The following is an 8648-nucleotide window of genomic DNA, read 5'->3' on the forward strand; positions in this document are numbered from 1 at the left end:
AAAAGGGATAAATTGCAAGCCGATGCACATGAATACCAGAGGCCCTTATCAATGCAGATTGCCTGGAAATGTCAATACCGAGAAGAGCTTGATAGCGCTCAGCTTTTGAGCTACTGAGGGGACATTCCAAAGAGCCCTGCATTTCTGCTGCCAAGTCAAACTGAACGCAATGTTACTGCAACAGAACTTGGTCGGCTGATTGAACACTTGAATTAGAATCACCATTGATCTTCCAGTTACACTTAAAACCACTCAACTGCCCTCATCTGCCACTGGAATATTTGCATTTTGTTTCTAATCACAAGCTTGGGACTTTATTTCACTTAGGAAATACAATGGTTAAAACTCCAACATGTATAAGAGCTGGGAAGAATTCAAATTAACTTTATTAAAGTTAATGGCAGGTTTGATTGAGTAACTGAGGGCGCCTGCTGGACCAAAAACCATCAGGTGTGTGTGGGTCCACAGTACCAGGACTGGGAACCAATATTTTCAGCCAGCAATGAGCTGATTGGGGTCATGAAAACCCAAGCTGGATTGAAAACCTGGACTGGCCGTCCAGGGCCAGGATTAAAGCCCTGTGATAGCAGAGTGCCGCTTTGGATCTCTTGAAGCAACAGCACCTGGATCACTGTAAGAAATTGGATCTGTTCAGTTGATCCAATTAAGCCAGTAACAAGCCGACTCAGATCTTTTAAGAGCGGAGTTGGATTGAAAACCTGCAGATAATCCTGGCTGTCCAGGAACAGGATTGCAGAGTTAAAGGGTCTGCGCAAACCTATCAATTTATTACTCAATAGCATTTCTCACATGTCATGATGCCCAAGTGGTTTAATGCGATGCCCATGTTTTCCAGACACTTGCTCTCTGGGTGACAATTTCCAGCAATTTCTCAATACAAACATGCTCCTGTCATTTCAGGGGCTGTGGACACAGAAAGGCTCAAAGCACACAGGCAGAAAAATGTGCATGCTCACTAATGCAGAAAAGCAACAACAGCAGAGTAACATTTCATAACGTGGATGGGCTGAAAGGGAGATCTTTGGCCAGCCTTAATGGGGGTTTTGTCAAGACTGTCCATTACACCCTCCAAAATGAAAAACATTTCCCCCAGGTGATAACAGAGCTTGAGTTGAATACATTGATAAACACACAAGCCCTTTCAGTTACCTGAAAAGAGCATTTCTAAACGTATATTAACAAAGTGATACAAACTCTTCATTATTAGGCACATACCAATGTTGAGTTAATATCAGTTCCTACATCACATTGATTTGTAATTTAAGGTATATCTTGATCATCAGATCATAAGTTCACTATATGCATTTCACAAGACTATATTGGTCCCATATTGGTAATGCTGTCAGTAAAACACGAAGGAGATTGTGATCCCAACTCTATATGGTTACCAGCAATGTTACACATGTACTGGCTGAGCAGCCTAGATCCTCAAGGCTCCTAAGGTTTTCTGGTGCTGTCTGTGTGGAGTTTGTATGATCTCTCCATGTGCACATGGGTTTCCTCCAGGTGCTCCGGTTTCCTCCCACAATCCATAGACATACGGGTGGGTTAATTGGCTTCTGGGAAAAACGGCCCCAGTGTGAGGGTGTGCGTTTGTGTCTGTGTGTGCAATGCACTGCAATGGACTGGGGTCCCACCCAGGGTGTGTCCTGCCTTGTACCCATTGCTTGCAGGAATAGGCTCTGGCTCCTCTGCGATCCTGAATTGAAAGAAGTGATTAGAAAATGGGTGGATGGATGGGTATATTATCATTAGCTATTGTGAATCTCGGTTTGATTTATACTGAAATTGGGAGGAAGGGATTCTTGCTCAATGATCTTGTAGAAAGGCCCCAGAAGCCATTGAAGCAGAAAACTACCTCACCTGTGCTTTACTGTTGCAGCAGCATGAGCTCAGCTCTAATGAAATCCAGACTTTCTAATGTGACTTGCAAAAGTGTTAGAAGACAGCACAGCCCAGTGCTGTGATGCCCCCCCTCACTGCACCAGGTCGCATTTACACTGTGCCAGCACTGTTAGCTCAGAGTGCCAGACAACTTTTCAGAGAGTCTCATTTGCATTTCTCATCCAGGCAGTGCGTCTTCCGGCTGTAATCATCCTGTCGAGCTGCCAGAAGCAGGTGTATAAAGCCTAATAAACAAATAAACAAAGCAACGAGATTAGACGCCCTTTGCTCTTCAGGCAGGGAAAGGCTAACGATCTGGGCAGGTTGTGGTGACAGTGGGTGAAATCTCCAGTTTGCTCATAGCAGCACCCTGGACAAAAGACGTTTTCTTGATGTAGTGGTTTTCAAATCTAGATCTGAGGGAGGTGTGTGTGTGTGTGGGGGGGGAACTAGTATTCTCTACCTGTAATTCACAGATTTTAATAACCTGGGTTAAGTCAACTATAGCTGCAACCCTGAGCAGGGAGAGTGGGTAGGTAAGCCGGCTATGTGCTTGATTGAACCTTTTTAAACGTTTTGCAGCTCTTAAAAAGGCCAGAGAAATCATCAGGAGTTTTGCATATCAGTATCGTCATCATTCAGTTCTGAATAAATGTCTGGTATTGAGGTGGCAGGTCCCATGGAGTACCACAGTGCCTCTTGTACTGTATGACTACACAGAACTCACTTGTGCCCGTGTCTGGACATCACAAATAAAACATGCCATTGTGGGTCATGCCTTAAAAATCAAGATTAAAAGGGCTTTCTGAAGAGTTTCATTTTTCGCTGAGCCTGTACATTACGAATGCCTGCAACTGCTTCATTTAAATTCAATCCTTTATTTAACCAGACAAGTTCATTGCAGCTGGTACCCTACAGGAGCCCATCGAGTTCAACCCATCCATTTTCTCACCACTTCAGGGTTGTGGGAGAGCCAGAGCATATCCCAGCAAGCAATGGGCACAAGACGAGACACACCCAGGACAGGATGCCAGTCCATCACAGGGCACACAGAATGAGACACCCACTCACACCAGAGCCAATTAACCCTCCAGCATGTCTATGGACTGTAGCAGGAAACCCACGCAACCCCAGAGAGAACATGCAAGCTTCACGCAGACAGCACCCCGGGTCTGCAATTGAACCCAAGGTCCCAGCACTCAGAGGCAGCAATGCTGACCACTGTGCTAAGGTGCAGTCCAGTAGCATTCCATTAAAACACAATCATAATGAGTCCAGCTAGAACACAGTCCCAGCGTGAGCAGACCCCAGCGCTCAGCACCTTTGTTTCCCACTAACAGCAGGAGCTCCAGTTGCAGAGGCCATTGTCTCGCCCGTATTGAATCCTGCAACCCTCTTCCCCACTTTACAAGGCAGTGTGCCTTAACAAGCAATAAAGCGCAGACAATAGTCACTTCATGTCACCAGGCCACTGTTCAAACACACGCCTCCCTCTATTACGGCTAATCACGAACTTCTGCACCTCTGTAAAATGTTTTACAAAGTCAATGAAGTTACAGCTCGCTTTTACAGAGTGCTCCACAAGATGCTTCTTCTCCACTGCGGTGCCGAAACCACACTCCTTTCGGAAGGCTCGCACGCCAAACACGCTGGCTTTTATTGAAAGAAAGCAGCAGTTTCTTTGACATCGTGCAGCACAGTGCTACTAAGGAACTTTTAGGAATAGGTTGATAAGAATAATACCAATAGTACTGGATCAAAAAGAAACAAACTCTGTCCTGCTTAAGCTATATGTAGGGCTTGCAGCTCTTGGTCGGAATAAGAAACAAGACAGCTAGAACTCTCAGGAGCACAATTTAGGGCAGCTGGGAGAACTCTCCCAGCCAGGAAGCAGTGTAGCATGTGGGATAGAACACCCCACACCCCACTACCACAGGAAAACATTTACCTCGGACCACAGATGGGACAAGGGGTTGCCAAAAAGATCCAGGGGGTTTGTGCAATGCTGCCTCTGCTTAAGTCTTGGTGTTAAACCCCAGATGGAGTCAGCAACACTTTGACCCACCTGCCACCGGTCCCCCGCTGAAATGAACAGCCTGGGGGGGGTGAACATTTGGCTTGAACCTTGTGAGAATTGGGGGGGGGGGGATGGGGGGATGGGGAAGAAGGCCTTAAATGCCAGAGTGACATTTCCTTCTTCGGATGGTTTTAATTAGCTTTAGTAATCAGGCCCTTACAAAGTCGGAGCATCGGCGAAAACAGGTTTTCTAGAGTTTTACGATTTTGCCTTACGGAGCCCAGATTTGGTCAAATGAAAACTAGTGACCGAATTTCCACTTCTGAAGGAAGGAAGCTAGGCGTGGCCGTTAATACACGACCCATGTGCGCACCCAGAATCCTAGCAATTAGTCTTAAAGAATACAGGGCTAAAAGAATGAGTGATTGATGGATTCCTATCTCAAGCTCCCCCCTTTTTTAAAAAAAAAGAAATTAAGCCTATAGCCAAGGACAAGAGGGTTGGGGAGTGAAAGTGTCATACTGTGGTGCATGTTCTGGGTTAAGTAATGTCTTTCTCAGCATTACAGCCCACCCCCAACCCACTACCTCCCCACCCAGCTCGCCAGCCCGCCCTGGCCTCGTTTGTGATGTCATTCATATGCAAATGAGACCCAAATGCTTTCAGTGAGACCCCAATGCCCCCCCCCTCCTCCCTGCGCCCTTGTTTGTTTCTGAAGGGGCTGATTCCATTACTTGAAGGACCATTACGCACGCCTTTCACCAGACAGGAGGCATGAGAAAAACATTCAGACAGACTCCCTCCCCCCCGGCCCAACCCCCACTGGCAGCTCGAAAGAAAACCCCGAGACTGTGTTCCCACAGCAGGGAAAAGAGCGAACTTTAAAATAAAACGAGATCGCCTTAAAATAAGTAGTGATCTTGTCTTCCATGCAGGAGCAGACCATCGATGTTGAAGATGATGCCGTCAGCTCCTGCCGCAACAGGATTGTGTGCAACGTACAAAGAAGGATATTCAAATCTCTTTTAGAAAGGAATTGATTGGGAACTCATTTCTTATAAAAAGGGAGATGCACTCCTACAGAAATGATAGCTGGAAAAACTTCCTTTAGGAAGCAAAAGCTGAATAGCTCATCAGCCCCTTGCAGTTATCGGGTGCCGGAGAACTCTCTGCTCATTCCCCAGAAGTATCCTCTCAGCAGAACCCTTGTCCTTGCAAACAGTTTCAAAACGGACACTCTTCTTACCTGGACAGGAGAAAAATACCCTCTGTCACTTTGTTAATTTGAACACCTTTCAGCAACATCTAAATCCTCAAAGGTCATTGGCACAAGTGGAAACTAAGCGGACGTGCTTTGGAAAATGAGAAGGGGCTAAGTCTTTACACTAAGTGTGGTGGGAGTCTGGAACAAGCTGCCTAGCCACAATGTTGAAACCGATACCCTGGCAACTCGACTGGAGAAATGACGGGACGAAATCCTCAGATCTCTGAGCTTATGAAATGTAAAACAAAGTAGCTGGTCAACATGACCTCCCCTCATTTATAATCTTTATTTCCCGTTCTAAATAAACAAGACCGCGAGCATGGCAAAAGTGCAATTTGTGGTGATAAAATGCAGACTTCTTGTGTCTTTCTTCTCTTTGAGCTTAATTGCTGCCCAGCAGCATTCCATTAAAACAAATAGAACCATTCCTTTTTTCTCATTAGGCCAGTGTCCTGGCCAAATTTCCCCACTGGCCTTCACCAGTCATGGCCTCCTAATAATCCCTGTCCCTGAACTGGCTTCATCACTCTGCTCTCCTCCCCACTGAGAGCTGGTGTGTGGGGAGCAGACTGGCGTGTCATCCAGGTGGGGGATACACACTGGTGGTGGTGGAGGGGATCCCCATGACCTGTAAAGCGCTTTGATGTGAGAATCCAGAAAAGTGCTATATAAATGCAAATATTATAATTGTTAAAAGTGAGCCGCTGGATCCGATCACCTTAACCTGAAAAGAGGAGCTTGTGCATTCATCCCAAAAAAAAATGGATCAGACTGAGTTTTCCCAACCAGTCTACTTGGAATTTACAGTCCCAGCATGAGCAGACCCAGGAGCTAAAAACTTTGGTTTTCAGAGCTTGAGAAAGAAAACCAGAGAAAAGGAACAAGTACCATATCGCTTGGGAATCTCCATCACTAAGCCTGCATTAGTATTCCAAAGCCATTTCCAACTAGGGAGAGCAGGAAAATCCCACAGGCAGAGGAAGAGTCAAGCAGGATGTACCAGCAGGGGAAGGTATGTGCGACCTCGGCATGGGTGGGGGGTTTCAAGGCACGCAAAGGGTTAACTCCACTGTTGAGGTGTTGGAGGGTGGGGAGGGGAGTCAGGGAATGGAGACTGGGGTCAAGGAATACTTAAGGGGGTTCAAGTTCAAGTCGACAGTCACTGTCTGCATCTTAACTCAGCTCAGCCCCCCCCTCCCAGACTCAAACGGAGCCAAACACAAACTCCCTTTGTCTCCCTGCCCCCCCCGAAACAAAAAAACAATGGCTCTTTCTGCATTCAGCTGCCAAACGCTTACAGTGTGCCAGACAGGACAGAATAAATTGGGGTAACTGCAGTTTCCATGTGAGTTTTGGGTGTACCGGGGTTGGCAGACCGTGCTTGTTATTGGATCAATAGCAAGGGGGCTGTGGGGTGGCTCATAAACCTACAGTTTCTCTCCTCCTGCCAGGGGGGTTGAAGCCTTTGAAAGTTGCCCCAGTGCAAGACGCGCGATGCCTTTACTACAGTCCAGCAGAAATTCCAGGATTTCTAAACGAACGCCGATGAGATCGACTGGGATCAGGTAGGAGATTCGCCTTGGTCTTCTCTAACCAGGGTTATTTTTTCCACAGTTTTACGAAGCGGCCTTCAAAACAAAGCCCGAGGCCGTCGATTTTTAACAAACACTGCCTGCGGCTCTGGCTCAGACCCCAACTGCGAAGCCCAAACACAGGCTGCCTGTATTCAGACTGTTGTTAGCATGAGGCAAAGGCTTTTAGAGAGCGGTGTTGATTTCAGGGTGGACATCCCTATTGGGAAGGAATTTGAAAATGTGTGGGGCGAGGGGGTTAGGACAGCAGTGGGCTTCCCTCTCCACACTGTAGCACCCCCTACTGGATGAGAGGGCAATGTGGGGAAAAACAATGACATTTGAGCCAAAATGAACCTGCTGTACCTTTCGGGCAAGAACTACTTGGTTATATTCTGGTTCACTGCTTGAAGACACCAGGACAGGCACTGCCTACACCTTACTGCAGCTCAGAGCTGGATCTGCTGACTATTTCACTGTCTGGGTTGACTTTTGTAGCATCATTTACTGGAGATAAATTTCTACACAGCGGTGTAATAGGAATATGGTTATTCAAATTAAGCCAAAAACAACATTTTAATCAAAGGCTGCTTTGGTTGCGATGCACACCTACCCATCAAACTTGAAACACGCCTAAGGGAAGACTTCTTTCCATCACTCTGTACTGATGGGTCAGTCCTTTCACAACTCGTTACACAGAGCTAATTAACGAATATGCACCACTGTAGTGGTTCTCCAAATATTAGAGTGCCTGATCCACGTACACGTACAGTCGTGAGGTTTAAGTTGGGGAATAGATTTTAGAGTGTAAGGATGCTAGTTTTGTATTCCCTGAGGGTATATTTAACGCTTGTGGAAGTTTCAATAGAAGAGCTCTCCCTCAGCCCACAGTGAACCGTCCACCTCACTCTCCTACAGGACACTTTTCCTGGCCTCCCAATGGGCAACTGAAGACCTGAGCGTGTCTGAGATAACCAAGTGCAGTGGTCTTACTTCCTTACTGAAAGAGGACAGGGGTACAGAATGCACCGGAAGGTGTCGAGCATGTCGTTTTCAAGAAACGGCTCAGATCATAAGCGCGTTAAAAGACGCATGCCGGCCTGCAGCGGTATGCACGTTTGTTTTGGTGTGGACAGGAGTTTTGGGTAGGGCAAAACGACACCGGGGACCATGGCAACACTGTGCTTCCTCTGACCTTTTCACCCTTGACCTCCTGGCGTACAACAGGAAGGTCAAGAGGATAGAACACTTGGACTCTTTGATGTGTGTCGCTGTCAGGAGCGACGCTGGCCCCCTAGTGGTGCCTACATGCATCTTCCTAGACATTACTCCTAATTAATAAATGACATTAGTCACATAAAGGCAATGGTAATAAGATGCCTGGCTTCCTCTTGCTTTGCACAGGCCTGGGGGGAGAGGGAAGGCAGGTGGGATAGCTACAGAAGTCACCCAATGCAAACTAAAACAAATCCTAAAATCATATTCAGCCACACAGCTGGTATTTATGAGGGACAAAGGGGATAGCCGATCCTGCATTGAGGCAACGGACACTGAAACTCCGCCAGACTCTGTACTGATTCAGCAAAACAGCCTTTTGCCTTTGGAAAGGAAGGAAAGAAACTGGTGCACCTAGCGAGAGAGAAAAGGAATTTTGAGCTTTTTAGGGGTCTCACTAATATGTCCCATCTCCTACACACCTTCACTGCTGACAGTGGAACATGCTGGTTTCAACATCCAGTTACCTGAAGTACAGTTTTGAAAACGGCAGGAGTTGCATCAAACATTCTGAATTTCGATTTTTAACATGCTGAGAAACTGGTGGTGGATGCAGGCGGAGGGGGAGGTTGTTCAACCAAAATAATTCATTATCCACAGTGCAGTATGTTACTGA

This window comes from Lepisosteus platostomus, chromosome 26 (assembly GCF_059453375.1).
Source record: "Lepisosteus platostomus isolate fLepPlt1 chromosome 26, fLepPlt1.hap1, whole genome shotgun sequence".
Classification (NCBI taxonomy): domain Eukaryota; kingdom Metazoa; phylum Chordata; class Actinopteri; order Semionotiformes; family Lepisosteidae; genus Lepisosteus; species Lepisosteus platostomus.